The 24,972-nt window shown below is 46.6% G+C and overlaps 2 protein-coding genes across 2 annotated transcripts in view; one reads left to right on the plus strand and one right to left on the minus strand.

The window, feature by feature from the left end:
* Positions 1-5,723, minus strand: part of LOC137543635 (farnesyl pyrophosphate synthase-like) — a 120,104-nt gene extending 114,381 nt beyond the window's left edge. The window contains exon 1 of the mRNA XM_068264758.1: positions 5,678-5,723. The gene's annotated coding sequence lies outside the window, so the exon portion shown is untranslated. The remainder of the gene's footprint in view (positions 1-5,677) is intronic.
* Positions 1-24,972, plus strand: part of LOC137543634 (farnesyl pyrophosphate synthase-like) — a 60,870-nt gene that overhangs the window by 10,454 nt on the left and 25,444 nt on the right. The window lies entirely within an intron of this gene.

The following is a 24,972-nucleotide window of genomic DNA, read 5'->3' on the forward strand; positions in this document are numbered from 1 at the left end:
CAAACGGGGTCCCTGTCACTCACTGCCTAAAGGGGCTCCCTGTCACTCACTGCCTAAAGGGGCTCCCTGTCACTCACTACTCAAACGGGCTCCCTGTCACTCACTACTCAAACGGGCTCCCTGTCACTTACTGCCTAAAGGGGCTCCCTGTCACTCACTGCCTAAAGGGGCTCCCTGTCACTCACTGCCTAAAGGGGCTCCCTGTCACTCAGTATTCAAACGGGCTCCCTGTCACTCACTACTCAAACGGGGTCCCTGTCACTCACTGCCTAAAGGGGCTCCCTGTCACTCACTGCCTAAGGGGCTCCCTGTCACTCACTACTCAAACAAGCTCCCTGTCACTCACTACTCAAACGGGCTCCATGTCACTTACTGCCTAAAGGGGCTCCCTGTCACTCACTGCCTAAAGGGGCTCCCTGTCACTCACTGCCTAAAGGGGCTCCCTGTCACTCAGTACTCAAACGGGCTCCCTGTCACTCACTACTCAAATGGGGTCCCTGTCACTCACTGCCTAAAGGGGCTCCCTGTCACTTACTGCCTAAAGGGGCTCCCTGTCACTCACTACTCAAACGGGCTCCCTGTCACTCACTGCCTAAAAAGGGCTCCCTTTCACTCACTGCCTAAAGGGGCTCCCTCTCACTTACTGCCTAAAGGGGCTCCCTGTCACTCACTACTCAAACGGGCTCCCTGTCACTCACTGCCTAAAGGGGCTCCCTGTCACTCACTGCCTAAAGGGGCTCCCTGTCACTTACTACTCAAACGGGCTCCCTGTCACTCACTACTCAAACGGGGTCTCTGTCACTCACTGCCTAACGGGGCTCCCTGTCACTCACTGCCTAAAGGGGCTCCCTGTCACTCACTACTCAAACGGGCTCCCTGTCACTCACTACTCAAACGGGGTCCCTGTCACTCACTGCCTAAAGGTGCTCCCTGTCACTTACTGCCTAAAGGGGCTCCCTGTCACTCACTACTCAAACGGGCTCCCTGTCACTCACTGCCTAAAAAGGGCATCCCTGTCACTCACTGCCTAAAGGGGCTCCCTGTCACTCACTGCCTAAAGGGGGTCCAGGCTGGCTACATATACTGGGGACACTGGCTGTTTGTCATTATGTGCATTTACTGGTGAAAAGCTGTCTCTTATTATGTGCATTTACTGGTGAAAAGCGGTCTCTTATTATGTGCATTTACTGGTGAAAAGCGGTCTCTTATTATGTGCATTTACTGGTGAAAAGCGGTCTCTTATTATGTGCATTTACTGGTGAAAAGCGGTCTCTTATTATGTGCATTTACTGGTGAAAAGCTGACTCTTATTATGTGCATTTACTGGTGAAAAGCTGTCTCTTATTATGTGCATTTACTGGTGAAAAGCTGTCTCTTATTATGTGCATTTGCTGGTGAAAAGCGGTCTCTTATGTGCATTTACTGGTTAAAAGCGGTCTCTTATTATGTGCATTTACTGGTGAAAAGCGGTCTCTTATTATGTGCATTTACTGGTGAAAAGCTGTCTCTCATTGTGTGCATTTACTGATTAAAGGCTGTCTGTCATTATGTGCATTTACTGATGAAAGGCTGTCTGTCATTATGTGCATTTACTGGTGAAACGCTGTCTCTTATGTGCATTTAGTGAGGAAATTTTGGCAGTAAAAAATAACGTGAAAGGTTGGCAACACTGGCAGGCTGCGCGGTGCAACGGGAAAGATACAGGCAGACCACCTCACGCTTGGGCTTGGCGGGGGGAGGAGCCGACGACAGCGAGCGAGAGTAGGGTGGCCGCAGGCAGCCATAAATACGCAGTGTGTGACTGCGTCGCACTCGCAGAGCCTCTCAACCTGAGTCAGTCCAGAGACTAGCAGACTGGCAAGCAGCCAAAGCCAGCCAGGAGCAAGCCCATGGAAGAGGGGTAGGAATGGGGTATCACATGCATGCGTAAAGAGGTGGAAGGTGTGGGTGTGATTAGGCAGGACATGGGTGTGGTTATGTGGTTGGGCGCGGCTAATTTAACCACTCCCATAGGCACCAGAGAAAATCTTGCACCCAGGTGCCAGGCACCCCAGGCTCACCCCTGTAGCTAAGGCATGGGTAGGAGTCCCAGTATAGGTAGGTAGGCATAGGTAGGTGCCTCAGTAGTTAGCTAGGCATAGGTAGGACTCCCAGTATAGGTAGGTAGGCATAGGTAGGTGCCTCAGTAGTTAGCTAGGCATAGGTAGGAGACCCAGTATAGGTAGGTAGGCATAGGTAGGAGTCCCAGTATAGGTAGGTAGGCATAGGTAGGTGCCTCAGTAGTTAGCTAGACATAGGTAGGAGTCCCAGTATAGGTAGGTAGGCATAGGTAGGCGTCTCAGTAGTTAGCTAGGCATAGGTAGGAGACCCAGTATAGGTAGGTAGGCATAGGTAGGAGTCCCAGTATAGGTAGGTAGGCATAGGTAGGTGCCTCAGTAGTTAGCTAGGCATAGGTAGGACTCCCAGTATAGGTAGGTAGGCATAGGTAGGTGCCTCAGTAGTTAGCTAGGCATAGGTAGGAGACCCAGTATAGGTAGGTAGGCATAGGTAGGTGTCCCAGTAGTTAGCTAGGCATAGGTAGGAGTCCCAGTATAGGTAGGAAGGCATAGGTAGGTCCCCTAGTATAGGTAGGTAGGTAGGTGTCCCCGTATATTTAAGTTAAGGTTAGAGAAACCGAGAGCCCAATATAGTGTAGTAAGTTAAGCAAAAATTAGTAAAGATAATTAGTAAGAAGAGTATACTCACAAACGTGGGTTACCACAAAGGCAACCACTGTATAGGCAGGTGAGGAGATTAGACCTGTCCTCACTCAGGATTAAGAAGTCGCTCTCTGTAGATCAGAAAAGGGGTAGATCACCCCTCCACCAGGGGTGGACACGGTACAGCAAACGGGGAACAGAGGCGCCAGCAGGGTAAAAGTGGATAAAACCTTTAAAATTTGCTTAGAGGAAGAGGTGAGGCGCTACTCCTGCTACTGCTGAAATTCTGTTTGTCCCCACATTTATTGCCTGATGAAGCGGGCGTTGCCTGCGAAACGCGTTGCACTTTTGGGGTACTATACAATAAATGTAATTACTATTATACAGTCTTTCGTGTCTGCTTTATGGAGGTAAGTCCACCGCTTCCTCCAAGCAAATTTTAAAGGTTTTATCCACTTTTACCCTGCTGGCGCCTCTGTTCCCTGTTTGCCGTATATTTAAGTAGGTGCCCCAGTAGTTAGGTAGGCATAGGTAGGTGTCCCAGTATAGATAGTTAGGCAGGGCCTGGCTGGCACAGTAATAACAATTACCAAGGTCCAGCTGCAACAGATAGGGCTGTATAATGTCAGTGTCAGTGAGCAACACACACAAAAAAAACCACACACATCAGGAAAACATTAGCTCTCAAAAGAGCTGTTGAGGGGTGCTATTTTAGCAATAACAATCAGCCAAGAGCCTAACTAATCTTTCCCTAGGAGAAAAAATCTGCAGCAGCTCTCCCTAGTCTGTCTATTTGCAGCAGGCACACGAGTGAGTGTCATGGCCAGCGAGCCTGCCTTATATAAGGGGGGGGGGGGGGTCCAGGGCTTAGTGTAGCCTGAATGGCTACAATGTGCCTGCTGACTGTGATGCAGAGGGTCAAAGTTGACCCTCATAGTGCATTATGGGGCGAATCGAACTTCCGCAAAAGTTCGCCTGGTCCAGGCGAACGCGAACCCCCAAAGTTCGCCTGGAACCGTTCGCAGGCGAACCGTTCGCTACATCTCTACCCACAATGTCATAGCCTTTGTCATTCAGAATGAACTCTAGTTCGTCTATTTTATTTGCAAGGCTCCGAGCATTGGTTACCATGCACTTTATATTTTTACCACAACATTTACCAGTTTTGTTTACATGAAATGGGCTACTGTATGACATGTATGTTAAAAATATAAAAATGAATTATATATGTGTCATTGTCTAGAATTAAATGTAAAAAAATAATATATGTATATATATAAAATCGGATGTATGTGTGTATGTATGTATGTATGTATGTGCCGCGATCACGCAAAAACGGCTTGACCGATTTGAACGAAACTTGGTATGCAGATCCCTCACTAGCTGGGATGATATGTTCTGGGGGTCTCGCGGCCCCCCTGCACATGTGGGCGGAGCTACAAACAGCAAATCAGATTTCACCCATTCATGTCAATGGAAAAAATGTAAAAGGCTGCCATTCTCACAGTAATCAAGCCACAGTCCCCACACTTGGCACAGGTGGTCACATGGTGACCGAGGTTACAAATCCAGAAAAGTGGGCGGAGCATAAAGCAGCTAATCAAATTTCAGCTATTCATTTTAAATGGGAAAAACTGCAGCCATTCCTAGACTGTCAGAGCCGGATTTGTACTTTTAACTGCCCAAGGCCCGTTCTCATCTATGGCCGCCCCCACCCCCCATCTCTGCAAACCACACTTGATCTCGATTTTCGCAGTGGGCTCCTGGCAAAATATATAAATAAATCTTCACCGCTATTGTTTATAGTTAAATTTTAGCTGTTTTGCACCACTTCCTTTTGCTCCGCCCAACTTTCAGGCAGATCGTGGGGCATAGCCTCTGTGAGGAGGAAGCACCTCGTTCCCGCATCCCAAAGGCCCCTCCTCCAGTGCAGCCCTGTAGCTGCAGCTCAGGTAAAATTGCGGAGTAGCACAACAGATCATGTTATTAAATGGTGGGTCAGGTTTACACTCCCTTTCACTGTAGAGGGGTGCTATGCTGCAGCATACCTCTTTATGGCACCTGACAGAAGTATGCAGCATTAAAGCGCCTCGCAATAAAGAACAGGAGAGTTTAGATGTGTTTGGCCACTGGAGTAGTTAGAATACCATGCTTCACTGTGCTATTCTGAATGTAGGGAGAGGCAGTGGTGTAGCTAAAGAGCTGTGGGCCCCGATGCAAGTTTTACATTGGGACCCCCAAGCTCTCTATACATAACAATTGATACGGCGCACCAAAACCTGCCAATGGCAACTACAGTGTCAGGGGTGCAAGAAGGGGATGGGAAACAGTTTGTTAATGATCACTACTGTTCAAAGTATCTATAGAAGTGATTATTATGAGCACAGGACCAATAGAAAGCTAATTCTGCAGTTGAGGAAGGGCCCCTCTGGCCCAAGGGTCCTGATGCAGTCGCAACCTCTGCACCCCCTAATGCTACGCCCCTGGGGAGAGGGTTTCAGTGGTGTCACTTGCTGGTTTTCAAACGTATTTGCATTATGTCAAGGGCTCAGCATAAAAAAAAGCCTGGGCAGCGTAAGGTTATTTAATAATGGTGACTAGTGTGCAGTAAATATAAATATCTATCTATCTATCTATCTAGGGAACACTGAACATCTACTAAAGCTTATGACAATCAACAACTTCTTATCAGCACCTGAGCAGTGTGCTGCCCTGTCAGCCTCCCCTCCTGCCCAGAAGAAGTTATTAACATACTTTCTTTCATGGAGGTCAGCACCTCTGCCCTGGGATTCTGAGGAGGAAGTTCTGGGGAACAGCAGCCTTTAATAACGGGAGAAGAGGAATGTGATCGTTGCTAGACACACAGAAGCAGGGGGGTGTTTGTAACAATATGTCACAGACACGTTCCAGCAGACACACAAAGAGAACGAGCATCTATAAAGGCAGACCATACTTTGCAGTTTTCACTTCCTTCCTACCAGCTTCCGAGGCTAAAGAAATGCTTGAACCATCTCCTGTATCCCCGCCCCTCCGAATTTCCGATTGGCAGGAGCAAGGAGGAGGGCGGGGACACAATGAATTGCAGTGTTGCTATTGGCCAGGCTTCTGGAGGAACTATTGAATGACAGCAGGCAGAGCTGCAATGATGCAGACACTGTTCCTGTCACATTAGGAAAGTTGCCAGCCCTGTCCCTGTCTGTAGCCGCCGCTGCTGCACACACAGACGTGCTTCTATGTGCAGAGCAAAGCGAGGGGCGGCTGCAGACAAACATGGCCACTATTGTGGGGGATTTCATAGTAGCTGTTGGGACACTGTTAACCCGCCCTTCCCTAGGCTCCGCCCTAGTCCCCGGCCTGCCCACAAATCCGGCCCTGTAGACTGTTAATCGCAGGGTTCTCAAACTTGGCACACTTGGTCACTGGGTGACTGGGATTAAAGGGAACCTTAACTGCTGCGGAAAAATAAATTCACTTACCTGGGGGCTTTCCCAAGCCTCCTGCAGCCGTCCTGTGCCCGCGCCGGTCCTTCGGTGCCCTCCGGTCTCCCTCCGCCGCTGAGTTTCGATTTCGGACGACTGCCAGTCGTCCTGGGGCCTCTTCCACATTCCTTGTCGTAAACTGCAGTAAAGCGCGTCCGCATGACGCCAAACGCGTCATCGCATGACGTCAAACGCGTCATGCGGACGCGCTTTACTGCAGTTTACGACCAGGAATGTGGAAGAGGCCCCAGGACGACTGGCAGTCGTCCGAAATCGAAACTTAGCGGCGGAGGGAGACCGGAGGGCACCGAAGGACCGGCGCGGGCACAGGACGGCTGCAGGAGGCTTGGGAAAGCCCCCAGGTAAGTGAATTTATTTTTCCGCAGCAGTTAAGGTTCCCTTTAATATTCAGGAAAGTGGGTGGAGCCTACAACAGCCAAACAAAATTCACCTATTTATTTTCAAGGGGAATATTTAAATTGCTGCCATTCTTACACTGTTAATGGCAGAGGCTTCAAACTTGCTACAGTCGTCATTGGGTGACTGGGGTTCAAATTCACTAAAGGAGTGGGGCCACAAACAGCCAATTAGATTTCCTTGGTGGATAAACTGCTTTTATTCGCACATTTTTGATGCCAGGAACCTAAAAGCTCACAAACTTGGTCATTGAGTGACTGTGTGTCAAGGTTACAAAAAGTGGGGTATTCCAAAAACAAATGTTACTGGGAAAATATAAACTGCAGCCATTCTTACATCGTTAATGGCAGGGTTCTCAAACTTTGCACAGTCGGTCACTGGGTGAATGAGATTAAGATTTTGGAAGGTAGGTGGAGCCTCCAACAGCCAATAAAAATTCACCTTTCGATTTTCAAAAGGGAATATTTAAGCTGCTACCATTCTTATACTGTTAATAGCAGATGCCTCAAACCTGGTACAGTTGGTCACTGGGTGATTAGAGATGGCGCGAACCTCCGATTTTCGGTTCGCGAACCGCAATAGACTTCAATGGGGAGGCGAACTTTGAAAAATAGAAAAGATTATGCTGGCCACAAAAGTGATGGAAAAGATGTTTCAAGGGGTCTAACACCTGGAGGGGGGCATGGCGGAGTGGGATACATGCCAAAAGTCCCGGGGAAAAATCTGGATGTGACGTAAAGCAGCGTTTTAACCACTTCCCGACCGCCGTATATACAATTGGCGGCCGGGAAGTGGACGCCGCAAGGACCGCCGTATTGACAATTGGCGGCGGTCCTTGTATGGGCATGGGCGGAGCGATCGCGTCATCCGTGACGCGATCCTCCGCCTCCGCCTGGCGCCGCTCACCCGCCGCAACATCCCGCCGGCCATACGGAAGTGCCGGCGGGATGTTAACCCGACGATCGCCGCATACAAAGTGTATAATACACTTTGTAATGTTTACAAAGTGTATTATACAGGCTGCATCCTGCCCTGGTGGTCCCAATGTCCGAGGGACCACCAGGGCAGGCTGCAGCCACCCTAGTCTGCACCAAGCACACTGATTTCCCCCCCCCCTGCCCCAGATCGCCCACAGCACCCATTAGACCCCCCCCTGCCCACCCCCCAGACCCCTGTTTGCACCCAATCACCCCCCTAATCACCCATCAATCACTCCCTGTCACTATCTGTCAACGCTATTTTTTTTTTATCCCCACCCCTGCCCCCCGCACCCTCCTGATCACCCCCCCCACCCCTCAGATTCTCCCCAGACCCCCCCCCCCAGACCCCCCCATGTACTGTATGCATCTATCCCCCCTGATCACCTGTCCATCACCTGTCAATCACCCGTCAATCCCCCGTCAATCACCCCCTGTCACTGCCACCCATCAATCAGCCCCTAACCTGCCCCTTGCGGGCAATCTGATCACCCCCCCACACCAATAGATCGCCCGCAGATCCGACATCAGATCACCTCCCAAATCCATTGTTTACATCTATTCTCTCCTCTAAACACCCACTAATTACCCATCAATCACCCATCAATCACCCCCTATCACCACCTGTCACTTTTACCTATCAGATCAGACCCTAATCTGCCCCTTGCGGGCACCCAATCACCCGCCCACACGCTCAGATTGCCCTCTGACCCCCCCCCTTATCAATTCACCAGTGCATTAATTACATCTGTTCTTCCCTGTAATAACCCACTGATCACCTGTCAATCACCTGCCAATCACCTATCACCCATCAATCACCCCCTGTCACCCCCTGTCACTGCCACCCATCAATCAGCCCCTAACCTGCCCCTTGCGGGCAATCTGATCACCCACCCACACCATTAGATCGCCCGCAAACCCGCCGTCAGATTACCTCCCAAATGTATCGTTTACATCTGTTATCTTCTCTAAACACCCACTAATTACCCATCAATCACCCATCAATCACCCCCTATCACCACCTGTCACTGTTACCTATCAGATCAGACCCTAATCTGCCCCTTGCGGGCACCCAATCACCCGCCCACACGCTCAGATTGCCCTCAGACCCCCCCCCCCCCCTTATCAATTCGCCAGTGTATTAATTACATCTGTCCTTCCCTATAATAACCCACTGATCACCTGTCAATCACCTGCCAATCACCTATCACCCATCAATCACCCCCTGTCACTGCCACCCAACAATCAGCCCCTAACCTGCCCCTTGCGGGCAATCTGATCACCCACCCACACCAATAGATCGCCCGCAGATCCGACATCAGATCACCACCCAAGCGCAGCGTTTACATCTATTCTCTCCTCTAAACACCCACTAATTACCCATCAATCACCCATCAATCACTCCCTATCACCACCTGTCACTGTTACCTATCAGATCAGACCCTAATCTGCCCCTTGCGGGCACCCAATCACCCGCCTACACGCTCAGATTGCCCTCAGACCCCCCCTTATCAATTCGCCAGTGCAATATTTACATCTGTCCTTCCCTGTAATAACCCACTGATCACCTGTCAATCACCTGCCAATCACCTATCACCCATCAATCACCCCCTGTCACTGCCACCCAACAATCAGCCCCTAACCTGCCCCTTGCGGGCAAACTGATCACCCACCCACACCAATAGATCGCCCGCAGATCCGACATCAGATCACCACCCAAGCGCAGTGTTTCCATCTATTCTCTCCTCTAAACACCCACTAATTACCCATCAATCACCCATCAATCACCCCCTATCACCACCTGTCACTGTTACCCATCAGATCAGACCCTAATCTGCCCCTTGCGGGCACCCAATCGCCCGCCTACACGCTCAGATTGCTCTCAGACCCCCCCTTATCAATTCGCCAGTGCAATATTTACATCTGTTCTCCCCTGTAATAACCCACTGATTACCTGTCAATCACCTATCAATCACCCATCAATCACCCCCTGTCACTGCCACCCATCAATCACCCGCTGTCACTGCCACCCAGAGCAGGGACAAGGTCCTCCAGCACCCAAGGCTGAGACACCAAAGTGCGCCCCTCCATCCCTCCCACCCCAGCTGTCACACACTGATTGCTATTAGACTAAGAGGGCCACAGGGCCCACAACCTCCCCAACACCTTAATATCTAGTTATCTGGCTTGCAGTCACTGCTATGTATCCCCTTTTGTTATTTCTTTCTGCTTCATACACAATTAGGAATGACAGCTGAATGAATTGTGCGCCCCCTCCTACACTGCGCCCTGAGGCTGGAGCCTCTCCAGCCTATGCCTCGGCCCAGCCCTGCTGCCACCCATCAATCAGCCCCTAACCTGCCCCTTGCGGGCAATCTGATCACCCACCCACACCCGCAGATCCGACGTCCGATCACCTCCCAAGTGCAGTGTTTACATCTGTTCTCTACCCTAAACACCCACTAATTACCCATCAATCACCCCCTGTCACTGCTACCTATCAGATTAGACCCCTATCTCCCCCTAGGGCACTCAATCACCCGCCCACACCCTCAGAATGCCCTCAGACCCCAGCCCTGATCACCTCGCCAGTGCATTGCTTGCATCTATTCCCCCCTCTAATCACACCTTGAGACACCCATCAATCACCTCCTGTCACCCCCTAGCACACCTACCCATCAGATCAGGCCCCAATTTGCCCCGTGTGGGCTCCTGATCACTCGGCCAAACCCTCAGATCCCCCTCAGACCCCCTTCCGATCACCTCCCCAGTGCATTGATTGCATCTATTTTCCCCTCTAACCACCCCCTGAGACACCCATCAATCACCTCCTGTCACCCCCCTAGCACTCCTATCCATCAGATCAGGCCCAATACAACCTGTCATCTAAAAGGCCACCCTGCTTATGACCGGTTCCACAAAATTCGGCCCCTCATAGACCACCTGTCATCAAAATTTGCAGATGCTTATACCCCTGAACAGTCATTTTGAGACATTTGGTTTCCAGACTACTCACGGTTTTGGGCCTGTAAAATGCCAGGGCGGTATAGGAACCCCACAAGTGACCCCATTTTAGAAAAAAAGACACCCCAAGGTATTCTGTTAGGTGTATGACGAGTCCATAGAAGATTTTATTTTTTGTCAAAAGTTAGCGGAAATTAATTTTTATTGGTTTTTTTTTCACAAAGTGTCATTTTTCACTAACTTTTGACAAAAAATAAAATCTTCTATGAACTCGCCATACACCTAACGGAATACCTTGGGGTGTCTTCTTTCTAAAATGGGGTCACTTGTGGGGTTCCTATACTGCCCTGGCATTTTAGGGGCCCTAAACCGCGAGGAGTAGTCTAGAAAACAAATGCTTCAAAATGACCTGTGAATAGGACGTTGGGCCCCTTAGCGCACCTAGGCTGCAAAAAAGTGTCACACATGTGGTACCGCCGTACTCAGGAAAAGTAGTATAATGTGTTTTGGGGTGTATTTTTACACATACCCATGCTGGGTGGGAGAAATTTCTATGTAAATGGACAATTGTGTGTAAAAAAATCAAACAATTGTCATTTACAGAGATATTTCTCCCACTTAGCATGGGTATGTGTAAAAATACACCCCAAAACGCATTATATTACTTCTCCTGAGTACGGCGGTACCACATGTGTGGCACTTTTTTACACCCTAAGTACGCTAAGGGGCCTAAAGTCCAATGAGTACCTTTAGGATTTCACAGGTCATTTTGCGACATTTGGTTTCAAGACTACTCCTCACGGTTTAGGGCCCCTAAAATGCCAGGGCAGTATAGGAACCCCACAAATGACCTCATTCTAGAAAGAAGACACCCAAAGGTATTCCGTACGGAGTATGGTGAATTCATAGAAGATTTTATTTTTTGTCACAAGTTAGCGGAAAATGACACTTTGTGAAAAAAAACTATTAAAATCAATTTCCGCTAACTTGTGACAAAAAAATAAAAACTTCTATGAACTCACCATACTCCTAACGGAATACCTTGGGGTGTCTTCTTTCTAAAATGGGGTCATTAGTGGGGTTCCTATACTGCCCTGGCATTTTAGGGGCCCTAAACCGTGAGGAGTAGTCTTGAAACAAAAATGACCTGTGAAATCCTAAAGGTACTCATTGGACTTTGGGCCCCTTAGTGCAGTTAGGGTGCAAAAAAGTGCCACACATGTGGTATCGCCGTACTCGGGAGAAGTAGTACAATGTGTTTTGGGGTGTATTTTTACACATACCCATGCTGGGTGGGAGAAATACCTCTGTAAATGACAATCTTTTGATTGTTTTACACACAATTGTCCATTTACAGAGGTATTTCTCCCACCCAGCATGGGTATGTGTAAAAATACACCCCAAAACACATTGTACTACTTCTCCAGAGTATGGCGATACCACATGTGTGGCACTTTTTTGCACCCTAACTGCGCTAAAGGGCCCAAAGTCCAATGAGTACCTTTAGGATTTCACAGGTCATTTTGAGAAATTTCGTTTCAAGACTACTCCTCACGGTTTAGGGCCCCTAAAATGCCAGGGCAGTATAGGAACCCCACTAATGACCCCATTTTAGAAAGAAGACACCCCAAGGTATTCCGTTAGGAGTATGGTGAGTTCATAGAAGTTTTTATTTTTTTGTCACAAGTTAGCGGAAAATGACACTTTGTGAAAAAACACAATTAAAATCAATTTCCGCTAACTTTTGACAAAAAATAAAATCTTCTATGAACTCACCATACTCCTAACGGAATACCTTGGGGTGTCTTCTTTCTAAAATGGGGTCAATTGTGGGGTTCCTATACTGCCCTGGCATTTTAGGGGCCCTAAACCGTGAGGAGTAGTCTTGAAACGAAATTTCTCAAAATGACCTGTGAAATCCTAAAGGTACTCATTGGACTTTGGGCCCTTTAGCGCAGTTAGGGTGCAAAAAAGTGCCACACATGTGGTATCGCCGTACTCAGGAGAAGTAGTATAATGTGTTTTGTGGTGTATTTTTACACATACCCATGCTGAGTGGGAGAAATATCTCTGTAAATGGACAATTGTGTGTAAAAAAAATTAACAAATTGTCATTTACAGAGATATTTCTCCCACCCAGCATGGGTATGTGTAAAAATACACCCCAAAACACATTATACTACTTCTCCTGAGTATGTCAATACCACATGTGTGGCACTTTTTTGCAGCCTAACTGCGCTAAGGGGTCCAAAGTCCAATAAGCACCTTTAGGCTTTACAGGGGTGCTTACAATTTAGCACCCCCCAAAATGTCAGGACAGTAAACACACCCCACAAATGACCCCATTTTGGAAAGTAGACCCTTCAAGGTATTCAGAGAGGGGCATGGTGAGTCCGTGGCAGATTTCATTTTTTTTGTCGCAAGTTAGAAGAAATGGAAACTTTTTTTTTTTTTTTTTTTTTCCTCACAAAGTGTCATTTTCCGCTTACTTGTGACAAAAAATAAAACCTTCTATGAACTCACTATGCCTCTCAGTGAATACTTTGGGATGTCTTCTTTCCAAAATGGGGTCATTTGGGGGTATTTATACTATCCTGGAATTCTAGCCCCTCATGAAACATGACAGGGGGTCAGAAAAGTCAGAGATGCTTGAAAATGGGAAAATTCACTTTTTGCACCATAGTTTGTAAACGCTATAACTTTTACCCAAACCAATAAATATACACTGAATGGGTTTTTTTTTTTATCAAAAACATGTTTGTCCACATTTTTCGCGCTGCATGTATACAGAAATTTTACTTTATTTGAAAAATGTCAGCACAGAAAGTTAAAAAAAATCATTTTTTTGCCAAAATTCATGTCTTTTTTGATGAATATAATAAAAAGTAAAAATCGCAGGAGCAATCAAATAGCACCAAAAGAAAGCTTTATTAGTGACAAGAAAAGGAGCCAAAATTCATTTAGGTGGTAGGTTGTATGAGCGAGCAATAAACCGTGAAAGCTGCAGTGGTCTGAATGGAAAAAAAGTGGCCGGTCCTTAAGGGGTAGAAAGCCCTAGGTCCTCAAGTGGTTAAGGGCAGAAATCACATTGAATGCTAAATTGCAGGCCTAACGTGCTTTCAAACATCTTGCATGTGTATACATCAATCAGGGAGTGTAATTAGAGTACTGCTTCACACTGACACACCAAACTCACTGTGTAACGCACCGCAAACAGCTGTTTGTGTAGTGACGGCCATGCTGGACTACTGCGCAACATGGCGAGATTGCTCTTCCTCACTCAGTGATGTCAGGTAATGTGTGACTTCCTTCTAACTTTCCATGGCATTGTTAAAAAGCTTACGTTTAGTTTTTAAATGACATTTTCTACTTGCTGTGTACTTGTTCAGTACCGCTACAATGAGAATCCTGTGGAGGCGGGCAAGTCTGCCATTGTGACCCCGGGTAATGGCCGGGGAATGAGGGGTTTGAATCCGGTGTGGAGCCTGAGCAACGGCTACCACTACACATCCAAGGAGGGCAGCGGGCAGGCATGCACGCCCGCCCGCCCCGAGGTAGTGACCAAAAATAGCAATACAGGAGGAGGACTTTCGAGGCCCTGCTGTGTATTTGAAATGAATGTACTTTAAATCCTTTAACGAGAACCAGTTATGGCGGGCAAAGATGACACCACATTCCTTTCACGAGAATCATATGGAGGTGGGCAAGTCTGCCATTTGTGACCCCGGGTAATGGCCGGGGAATGAGGGATGGAATCCGGTGTGGAGCCTGAGAAACGGCTACCACTACACATCCAAGGAGGGCAGCAGGCAGGCATGCACGCCCGCCCCGAGGTAGTGACCAAAAATAACAATACAGGAGGAGGACTTTCGAGGCCCTGCTGTGTATTTGAAATGAATTAACTTGAAATCCTTTAACGGGAATCCGTTATGGAGGGCAAGTCTGCCATTGTCACCGCGGGGAATGAAGGTTGGATTCCGGCCCGAAGTGGGAGCCTGCTGAGACCCATGCTGTAGCTGCCCTGACCGTGCTTTGCAGACCAGGCATCTGTGGTCAGATGGACCCTTGAGCCAGCGGAAGACAAACCAAGTCGAAAGCATTTGCCAAGAATGTTTTACGGAGGGCAAGTTTTTTTGCCCTTTTTTTAAATTTTTTGAAAATGATAGAAGGTTGTATTTTTAAATTGTTTGAAAGTTTAGATGGTTGTATTTTTAAATTGTTTGAAAGTTTAGATGGTTGTATTTTTAAACTGTTTGAAAGTTTAGATGGTTGTATTTTTAAATTGTTTAAAAGTGTATCCATTCTTCCTCCCCCCAGCCACGAACAATACCATGGGAACGTGGAGCAGCAGAAGCCCCCTGTGACAGCTGCCGCGGTTGTTCTCCGCGGCTTGTCTTTTGAGGGGTGCTGCTTTTCCTCAGGTGTTCTTGCCATAGCTGTTTGTGCCTTCTCTCCAGGTGCCTTCGTAAAGCACTTGTCCCTACGTGACTATTGGCCTTTCCACGGCTCAATTTTTGCTGGCAGAGACAACAGATGGCTTTGCTCCGATCTGAGACACACATGTTAAAAAATTTCCAAACCGCTGAGCCCCCCTGGGCTGATGGCGCTACGGTGGCATCAGCAGCTGACGTTGAAGGGCATGTTGGCTGTCTGGCCATAGCTGGCAATACATGGCGCCGGACACTGCCCCCAGCTGTTTCTGAGGACGAGCTCCCTCTGCTTCTATCATGGAGTCGTCTCCTCCTAGTCCTCTCTGAATCCTCCTCTGAACTGTCCCCCTGGTCATCTCCTCTACCGGGAACATATGTGGTATCCATATAATTGTCATCATAATCCTCCTGGCCAGCTGCGCTTTCCTCAGAAACCTCCTCAACTGCACCAACTTCAGGTGGTCCATCATCCACATCCACACACGTTACGTCCATACTATCGCCACCTAACTCAGACGTAGGAGGTGGTGTACCTGCGCCATCTTCTTGTTGTTGCAGTAGTGGCTGTGAATCGGTGATTTCACCACCACCACCACCAAATAACTCCTGCGAAGTGTCAAATGCAGCGGATGTGGTGCTTGTTGTAGCGCTGGTGGCTGCGGGAGATGAGGTGTTCTGTGTTAAATACTCAATCACCTCCTCACGATTTTGGGAAGTGATGGCACGTGCCTTCTTCTGAGCACTGTATTTTGGGGCAGGTCCGCACGAAATCAAAGCAACACCACCTCGCACAGACCTGCCGGTGCCTGGTGGCCTTCCTCTGGGTCTGCCTCTACCTCTTCCTCTACCTGGTTTGTCCATTTTGTCCATCTCGGGGGGATGCTAGGTATATGCAGTGAGCTGGGTTTACTCAACACAACAGGTAGTTATGTGCACTGATGAGGTGGGTTAAATAAACACAATAGGTAGTAGGTATATGCAGTGAGCTGGGTTCACTCAACACAACAGGTAGTAGGTATATGCAGTGAGCTGGGTTCACTCAACACTACAGGTAGTAGGTATATGCAGTGAGCTGGGTTCACTCAACACAACAGGGAGTAGGTATATGCAGGGAGCTGGGTTCACTCAACACAACAGGAAGTAGGTATATGCAGTGAGCTGGGCTCACTCAACACTACAGGCAGTTATGTGCATTGATGAGGTGGGTTAAGTAAACACAACAGGTAGTAGGTATATGCAGTGAGCTGGGTTCACTCAACACAACAGATAGTAGGTATATGCAGTGAGCTGGGTTCACTCAACACTACAGGTAGCTATGTGCAGTGATGAGGTAGGTTAAGTAAATACAACAGGTAGTAGGTATATGCAGTGAGCTGGGTTCACTCAACACAACAGGTAGTAGGTATATGCAGTGAGCTGGGTTCACTCAACACAACAGGTAGTAGGTATATGCAGTGAGCTGGGTTCACTTAACACAACAGGTAGTAGGTATATGCAGTGAGCTGGGTTCACTCAACACTACAGGTAGTTATGTGCAGTGATGAGGTGGGTTAAGTAAACACAACAGGTAGTAGGTATATGCAGTGAGCTGGGTTCACTCAACACAACAGGTAGTAGGTATATGCAGTGAGCTGGGTTCACTTAACACAACAGGTAGTAGGTATATGCAGTGAGCTGGGTTCACTCAACACAACAGGTAGTTATGTGCAGTGATGAGGTGGGTTAAGTAAATACAACAGGTAGTAGGTATATGCAGTGAGCTGGGTTCACTCAACACAACAGGTAGTAGGTATATGCAGTGAGCTGGGTTCACTCAACACAACAGGTAGTAGGTATATGCAGTGAGCTGGGTTCACTCAACACTACAGGTAGTTATGTGCAGTGATGAGGTGGGTTAAGTAAACACAACAGGTAGTAGGTATATGCAGTGAGCTGGGTTCACTCAACACAACAGGTAGTAGGTATATGCAGTGAGCTGGGTTCACTCAACACTACAGGTAGTTATGTGCAGTGATGAGGTGGGTTAAGTAAACACAACAAGTAGTAGGTATATGCAGTGAGCTGGGTTCACTCAACACAACCAACAGGTAGTAGGTATATGCAGTGAGCTGGGTTCACTCAACACTACAGGTAGTAGGTATATGCAGTGAGCTGGGTTCACTCAACACAACAGGTAGTAGGTATATGCAGTGAGCTGGGTTCACTCAACACAACAGGTAGTAGGCATATGCAGTGAGCTGGGTTCACTCAACACTACAGGTAGTTATGTGCAGTGATGAGGTGGGTTAAGTAAACACAACAGGTAGTAGTAGGATGCAGTGAGCTGGGTTCACTCAACACAAAGCTAGGTATATGCAGTGATGAGGTGGGTTAAGTAAACACAACAGGTAGTAGGTATATGCAGTGAGCTGGGTTCACTCAACACAACAGGTAGTAGGTATATGCAGTGAGCTGGGTTCACTCAACATCACAGGTAGTTATGTGCAGTGATGAGGTGGGTTAAGTAAACACAACAGGTAGTAGGTATATGCAGTGAGCTGGGCTCACTCAACACAACAGGTAGTAGGTATATGCAGTGAGCTGGGTTCACTCAACACTACAGGTAGTTATGTGCAGTGATGAGGTGGGTTAAGTAAACACAACATGTAGTAGTAGGATGCAGTGAGCTGGGTTCCCTCAACACAAAGCTAGGTAAATGCAGTGATGAGGTGGGTTAAGTAAACACAACAGGTAGTAGGTATATGCAGTGTGCTGGGTTCACTCAACACAACAGGTAGTAGGTATATGCAGTGAGCTGGGTTCACTCAACACTACAGGTAGTTATGTGCAGTGATGAGGTGGGTTAAGTAAACACAACAGGTAGTAGTAGGATGCAGTGAGCTGGGTTCACTCAACACAAAGCTAGGTATATGCAGTGATGAGGTGGGTTAAGTAAACACAACAGGTAGTAGGTATATGCAGTGAGCTGGGTTCACTCAACAGTACAGGTAGTTATGTGCAGTGATGAGGTGGGTTTAGTAAACACAACAGGTAGTAGTAGGATGCAGTGAGCTGGGTTCACTCAACACAAAGCTAGGAATATGCAGTGATGAGGTGGGTTAAGTAAACACAACAGGTAGTAGGTAGGTATATGCAGTGAGCTGGGTTCACTCAACACTACAGGTAGTTATGTGCAGTGATGAGGTGGGTTAAGTAAACACAACAGGTAGTAGGTATATGCAGTGAGCTGGGTTCACTCAACACAACAGGTAGTAGGTATATGCAGTGAGCTGGGTTCACTCAACACTACAGGTAGTTATGTGCAGTGATGAGGTGGGTTAAGTAAACACAACAGGTAGTAGTAGGATGCAGTGAGCTGGGTTCACTCAACACAAAGCTAGGTATATGCAGTGATTAGGTGGGTTAAGTAAACACAACAGGTAGTAGGTATATGCAGTGAGCTGGGTTCACTCAACACAAAGCTAGGTATATGCAGTGATGAGGTGGGTTAAAGTGAACCTAAAGTCAGTATAAAAAAAACGAGATGAACTTACCTGGGGCTTTCCTCAGCCCCCTGCAGACGATCGGTGCCCTCACAGCTCCGCTCCGATGTCCCAGGACCCGCCGGCGAGCACTTCCGGTTTGGCCGTCACCGGCCGACAGGCATGGGAACGAGAGTGATTGTTCGCGTTCCCAGTCTGTTTATCGCCCCCTATGCTGCTATTGCGGCCAGGAGGTCGCAATAGCAGCATAGGGGGCGATATACAGGCTGGGAACGCGAACAATCACTCGCGTTCCCATGCCTGTCGGCCGGTGTTGGCCAAACCGGAAGTGCTCGCCGGCGGGTCCTGGGACATCGGAGCGGAGCTGCGAGGGCACCGATCGTCTGCAGGGGGCTGAGGGAAGCCCCAGGTGAGTTAATCTCATTTTTTTTTACTGACTTTAGGTTCACTTTAAGTAAACACAACAGGTACTGGGTATATGCAGTACTGGGTAGTACAATGTGCAGCTCCCTGCCACACACACAGGCAGTCAGTCACTGAATGTGCTGGGCTGCTGGCAGTGGCACACACACACTATCAATTAGCAAGGCTGTGCATGCAACAAAAGTGTCAGTTTGACACACAGTAAAAAAAAAAAAAGTACAGGATGAGCTCTGACAAGAGCTAGGGTGCTATAAAAGCAATAACAATCAGCTAGGAGCAAACTAAGCAGCCAAGAACCTAACTAATCTGTCCCTAGAAGAACAAGTCTGCAGCAGCTGTCCCGTTCCTCTCACTAGCAGGCACACGAGTGAGTGTAATGGCCGCCGGACCCTGCCTTATACAGGGTCTTCTCAAAAAATTAGCATATTGTGATAAAGTTCATTATTTTCTGTAATGTACTCATAAACATTAGACTTTCATATATTTTAGATTCAAATACACACAACTGAAGTAGTTCAAGCCTTTTGTTGTTTTAATATTGATGATTTTGGCATACAGCTCATGAAAACCCACATTTCCTATCTCAAAAAATTAGCATATTTGATTCAACCAATAAAAGAAAAGTGTTTTTAAAACAAAAAAAAAGTCAACCTTCAAATAATTATGTTCAGTTATGCACTCAATACTTGGTCGGGAATCCTTTTGCAGAAATGACTGCTTCAATGCGGCGTGGCATGGAGGCAATCAGCCTGTGGCACTGCTCAGGTGTTATGGAAGCCCAGGATGCTTCGATAGCGGCCTTAAGCTCATCCAGAGTGTTGGGTCTTGCGTCTCTCAACTTTCTCTTCACAATATCCCACAGATTCTCTATGGGGTTCAGGTCAGGAGAGTTGGCAGGCCAATTGAGCACAGTAATACCATGGTCAGTAAACCATTTACCAGTGGTTTTGGCACTGTGAGCAGGTGCCCGGTCATGCTGAAAAATGAAATCTTCATCTCCATAAAGCTTTGGCCTTGGAAACGCGTTGTATATTTCTTGGAGTGTGCTAATAAATTTATTCTGATTATATCGCACAGTTTTCTGTGTCTGCTTGAAGGAGGCGGATCCACCACTGCCTCCCCAACTACTTTTAAACATTTTAAACATTGTTTTTATCCTTTTGGCGCCTCTGTTCTACCTGTACTCAAACCTGGTACAGTTGGTCATTGGGGTTCAAATTCAGAAAAAGGGACAGAGCCACAAACAGTTTCATTTCTTAGCAAAATTATTAATGCCAAGGACCCCTAAGCTCACAAACTTGGTCATTGAGTGACTGTGTGTCCAGGTTACAAAAAGTGGGCGGACCCAAAAACAAATTTCACTGGGAAAATGCAGACTCCAGTCCTTCATACACTGTTCATGGCAGGGTTCCCAAACTTTGCCCAGATGGTCACTGGGTGACTGAGATTTATATTCAGGAAAGTGGGTGGAGCCTATAATTGCCAATAAAAATTCACCTGTTGATTTTCAAGGGGAATATTTAAATCGCTGCCATTTTTACACTGGTAATAGCAGATGCCTCAAACCTGCTACAGTTGGTCATTGGGTGACTGGGGTTCAAATGCTGGAGAGGGGCGCAGCCACAAACAGCCAATCTGATTTGTTTAATTTCTATGGGAATATACAAATTATTGATGCTAAAGACCCCAAAGCTCACAAACTTGGTCATTGAGTGTTTGTGCGTTAGGGTTAGAAAAAGTGGGCGGAAGCAAAACCAGTCAAATACCTACACAGGCAACGCCGGGTCATCAGTGGGTGGAGACAAATACAAATTTCACTGGGAAAACATAAACTGCAGCCATTCTTACACTGTTAATGGCAGGGTTCTTAAACTTTGCTCAGTTGGTCACTCAGTGAATGGGATTAATATTCAGAAAAGTGGGTGGAGCCTACAAAAGTGAATAAAGCTTCATCTATTGCTTTTCAAGGGAATATTTAATTGCTGCCATTCTTGCACTGTTAATGGCACAGGCCTCAAACCTGGTACAGTTGGTCATTGGATTGAGTAATTGTGTGTTAGGGTTAGAAAAAGTGAGTGGAGCCGACACCAGCCAAATACATACCCGGGCAACGCCGGGCAATCATATATATATATATATATATATATATATATATATATATATATATATATATATATATACTTCAATGGGGAGGCGAACTTTGAAAACTAGAAACATTTATGCTGGCCACAAAACTGATGGAAAAGATGTTTCAAGGGGTCTAACATCTGAGTTTTTGCATGGATGAATGGGATACACGCCAAAAGTCCCGGGGAAAAATCTGGATTTGACACAAAGCAGTGTTTTAAGGGCAGAAATCAGATTGCATGCTAAATTGGAGGCCTAAAGTGCTTTAAAACAGCTTGCATGTGTATACATCAATCAGGGAGTGTAATTAGAGTACTGCTTCACACTGACACACCAAACTCACTGTGTAACGCACCGCAAACAGCTGTTTGTGTAGTGACGGCCGTGCTGGACTGGTGCGCATGTTATAGGGCCATTAGGTGCAACATTTTCGTCGCACCGCGATACGACGTTTCGCGCGCACCGGACTTTGCGGGACTTTGCGCGCGATGCGTTTCGCATGCGTTTTAATGTGCGAACAGCTGGTTTAGTCGTGAAGAGGCATGCTATGTAGGCGTGCTAAGACTTAGCACCGTTTACTGAATTTAGCCCAAGGGACTATAATGTGGTTGGGGTTTTCTATACTTTGTATCGAAGGCGTATTTTGCCCCATGCACCAGCATTAAATACGATGTCCTGCATAGCTCATTCTTATTTACCCATACCGTTCTATTTCCTTGAAGATTTTTTTTCTCCTAAATCTATGCCTGGAATACGTTTGTCCCATGCCTAAAAAATTTGATTCATGGATTTTAAAGGGAATCTGAAGTGAAAATAAACTTATAATATAATGAATTGTATGTGTAGTACTGCTAATAAATAAACAAACACAGAACACTTATATCGCGCTTTTCTCCTGGCGGACTCAAAGCGCCAGAGCAGCAGCCACTAGGGCGCGCTCTATAGGCAGTAGCAGTGTTAGGGAGACTTGCCAAAGGGAGTGTTAGGGAGACTTGCCAAGAAATAAAACATTATTAGCATAGATATGAGTCTTATATTGTTTCCAGTACAGGAAGAGTTAAGAAACTTCAGTTGTTATCTATGCAAAAGAGCTTCTTTGAGCTCTGCAACTTTATAAAGTCTTGGGCAGCACTGTGTTTTGAAGCACTTATCTCAACCGCCTCTCATTGTTCTTTGTTTATGGTTTTTCTGCAGAGAAAAGTTCAAAAGGTCACTAGCCTGCTCTGTGAAATCATTTAAAGTGCTGAGTGTTGTGGAAACTGCATTATTAGAGAACTATGCAATGCTATAAAAAAAAAAAAGCTATATACCTGAAAATTAAAATGTGACACTATTTTATTTGCTACTAATGTTCTATTAATTATCCTTGTTACATAACCAATTCATTATATCATGAGGTTTTTTTTTTCGCTTCAGTGTCATGACAATCATACGTATTAAAACTTCATGCTTTAGCCTATTAACCACTTAAAGAAAACCTGAACTGAAAATGAAAAGTGAAAATCAACATACACAGATCATACTCCTCTCCCATGTAATCTACTCCTCAATCTCTTTTTCCTCTCCCGCGTCCTGTTTGTCCACTGTGATCAAGGGAATTCTCTGTCCTCCATTTTGAAAATGGCCATTACACCATAACAGCTTTCTGGTCAGCACACAGTTAAACTGTAACATCGCCCACTTGAGCCATAGGGAAACATGGACACATCAGCTCTCCTCTCAGCTGTAACTGACAGCAACTGATATGTAACTGACAGCAACTGATATATTTCAGTTCTGACAAAATGTTGTCAGAACTGGAAGGGATAATTGTCAGAAGAAAATGGTGAGCTTCTGAGAGGAACTGATGGCAAGATAACTATGTAATGTTCAATTGAAGTTACCTTATGTATTTATTTTAAATAATTTTACTCAGTACAGGTTCTCTTTAACCGGTTCAGCGCCGCAGTGCCGAAAATCTCATGCATCCGAGCAACGTTCACCTCCCATTAATTCGCCTATAACTTTATTGCTACTTATATCACAATGAATTGATCTATATCTTGTTTTTTCCGCCACTAATTAGGCTTTCTTTGGGTGCTACATTTTGCTAAGAATTACTTTTTTCTAAATCTATTTTAACAGAAAGATTAAGAAAGAAATGAAAAAAATTCATTATTTCTCAGTTTCTGGCCATTATAGTTTAAAATTAATATACGCTACCATAATTAAAACTCATATATTTTATTTGCCCATCTGTCCCGGTTATTACACCGTTTAAACGATGTCCCTATCACAATTTATGGCGCCGATATTTTATTTAGAAATAGAGGTGCATTTTTTCAATTTGCGTCCATCACTATTTATAAGCTTATCATTTTAAATAATATAATTAAACATATTCTCTTGACATGCATATTTAAAAAGTTCAGATCCTTGGGTAACTATTTATGTTGTTTTTGTTTTTTTTTATTGTATTTTTTTTTTTTTATTAAAAAAATGTATGTGGGTAATTTTTGGTGTGGGAGGGAAATTGCTAATTTTAAATGTAAAATTTTTTAGTATTAAAAATGTATGTGGGTGCAGTTTACTATTTGGCCACAAGATGGCCACAGTGAAAAAAGTCCTGAATGCAAACGATCTCGCATCCAGGAACTAAAATGCTGGGGAGAAGTTTCCTGGGGGCAGGGGCGCCGCGAGGCACCAAGCAGACCACGCGGCCGCTTGGGGCCTCAAGATCTTAGGGGCCTCGGCGGCTCTGTGATGTCGGCGTGACGTCACTGTTTTCCCGCAGGCCCACGGGGCTGGCAGAGCAGAGCAGGGCTACGGGAAGATGGCCGCCGCCGAAGCCCTGCTCTGGAGACTATTTATGTCTCCAGTACAGGGCTTCGGGTGGTCATCTTCCCGTAGCCCTGCATTCAATCAGCGCAAGAGATTGGAGGAGGGAGGGAGCTCCGTGGGAACTGCGTGCCTGAGGAGATGGGGAGAGAAGACTTCTGCCAGTGCCAGGTGAGCAAATTCTTTTCTTTTTGCAACTTTAATTGCGTTTGTCTGCTGAAAATGTGCCCTAATTGCGTTTATCTGCTGAAAATGTGCCCTAATTGCGTTTGATATCTGCTGAAAATGTGCCCTAATTGCGTTTGATTTCTGCTGAACTGTGCCCTAATTGCGTTTGATTTCTGCTGAAAATGTGCCTAAATTGCGTTTGATTTCTGCTGAAATGTGGCCCAAATTGCGTTTGATTTCTGCTGAAAATGTGCCCAAATTGCGTTTGTTATCTGCTGAAAATGTGCCCAAATTGCGTTTGATTTCTGCTGAAATGTGGCCCAAATTGCATTTGATTTCTGCTGAAATGTGGCCCAAATTGCGTTTGATTTCTGTCAAGAAACGCGGAAGAGCCGCCGCCATGAGTCAGCGGCAGGCGGCTCTTTCCGCACATAGCGTTGCAGAGCACGGAGAGGCAGCCGCCTCCACTCAGTCTGAGGCGGCTGTCCCCGTGCAGGGCATGGCGGAGCGCGGAAAAACCGCCGCGATGGACGCGGCGGTTAGCGCGCATGGCCCCATTGTGGAGGCACCGCTGAGCGGTGCTGGTATGGCTGGGACACATAGTCCCTCTAGGTTTAGAGTGACGCGCGCGCGCGCACTCAGGCAGGGATTATATGTCAGCCAGAAGTAGTCAGCTGACCAGGCTGGTCAGCTGACACTGGTTTCATCTTTCATTGGTCCAGCACTATGGGAGGTGCTGGGCAGTCCTTATGTGTATATATACGGCAGGATGTTCAGTTGCTGGTTGTCTGGCGTTGCGTTCACATACGTGGGAGCACTCAGACCCTTAGTCAGATCCGTTAGTATGCCGGGACCAGCTGGAGCTGTAATCCTACACTAATCTAGATTCTGTTGATAGCTTAAAGTACTAGTTTGATTGTGATTATCTGTTATGACCCGTTGCCTGCCTGACTATCCTCCTGTACTCTGATCTTGTACCTTGCCATTCT

Source organism: Hyperolius riggenbachi, unplaced genomic scaffold (assembly GCF_040937935.1).
Source record: "Hyperolius riggenbachi isolate aHypRig1 unplaced genomic scaffold, aHypRig1.pri scaffold_134, whole genome shotgun sequence".
In the NCBI taxonomy this organism is placed as follows: Eukaryota; Metazoa; Chordata; class Amphibia; order Anura; family Hyperoliidae; genus Hyperolius; species Hyperolius riggenbachi.